Genomic DNA, 1,560 nt, shown 5'->3' on the forward strand with positions numbered 1-1,560 from the left:
TATCGCTACCACAGAATTACAAAGTTCTATCTGCTCAGTACCTGGTTTTAAGAGACTTGACGTCAAAGATTTTGAGTTTCACAACATGTTAAATTTTTTTGAATTGCAATTCTTTGTATATCTTGATAACGACTCCGAATAATTGTATGATTTTGATTGAGTAGATAGAATATTCGTTGTTGTTTTTTAAATCTCGTGGTCTTCAAAACTCAAAACGACCAAAAGTGTCAGATAGAACTGTATAACTCAAAGGTAGCGTATTTGAATAGATATATGTAGCGGACACGTTTGCATGTTTCTTAGTATGCATGTTGTTGTCTGCGGTTTTAAAGTTCAAGCTAAAGAAACCAAATTTAAAAATCATTGTAATGTTTTTAAATTATGGCTCTTTTTAGAAATACTTCAAAAGAGCGCGTCTTCGATGCGTAAAAGGGTGCTCTCGTGGCCTAGAGGTAAAGATGTTCGCCTCTCATTCATTCAATAGGTGCCGGGTTCAAATTTTCTTCTCTAAAATGTTCTACTTTCACATACTTTCCTGCTCTCTAACAATGTTCCGAGGTCTGCTTTCGTCTCCACTTTCTTCCCCCCACCTCCTACCTCCTTTGCCCTCTCCTCAGGGCTTCTGATATTTTTCTGCAGCCTTACTACTGCTTTTCCAAGGCCCTTTCTTACTGCTGTCTTTCAGCAACACCCATGATCTTATGGTAGGTATGATCTACACCTAGCCTTCTCGGACAAGGGCGTAAAATCTCGGAGGTCCCGTTTACAAGTTACGCAGATTAAAGATCCCTGGTGGTCCAAAATCGCCACCCTGTCAAAATTTAAAATTTCTTACAAACTGAAAATGTGTAATGTGTCCCGCGCGTTCATATAATATTAAGACCTTGTGCAGCTGTGAGCGCCATAAAACGCTTACTAAAAAATATTTTAAAAGTTGAGTTAAATCGTGAATTTATTATTTAAATACACATTCTCTTATGAGAATTATATCATTACATATATCAAGAAAGAAGGGTAGAGTGCCGTCGGTAGTCAAGTGGTTTTTAAGTCGTGAGATTGCGGGTTCGGGGTTTTGGTCCTCAGCTCGATCCGACGTTGTGTCATTGGGAAAGACGCTGTGCACCAATTTCCCGTTTGGCTCGGTCCTTTCGGAGATGGACGTTGAACTCTTCAATAAGCTAACAGTGTCGATAGGGGCGTTAAACCTATACAATTCCACAATTTCACGAAAAAGAAGGATAGAGAATGGACAGTGTTAGAAACACAGGAGCTAGGACACTGTAACACACAAACTGCGTATGACACAAGGAGGTATGACACTAGCTTCTCGGAGCAGGTCATGCGAGAGAACGTAATTAGGTCAAGTCCTTTGAAGCGTGATGGCGTGATATGCGTATCTCTTATAAATAGGTAACGTGCGTTAGGATGATAAAACAAAGGTGGATTTTTTGTGGAAAGGTTTGTCTATGGTTTGTAAGGTGATTGTCCTGAGCAGGTTCGAATAAATGGATATTTTATATATGTATAATGTGTGTATGCATGCATAAGCCTATAATATAT

This window comes from Aplysia californica, unplaced genomic scaffold, assembly GCF_000002075.1.
Source record: "Aplysia californica isolate F4 #8 unplaced genomic scaffold, AplCal3.0 scaffold00154, whole genome shotgun sequence".
In the NCBI taxonomy this organism is placed as follows: domain Eukaryota; kingdom Metazoa; phylum Mollusca; class Gastropoda; order Aplysiida; family Aplysiidae; genus Aplysia; species Aplysia californica.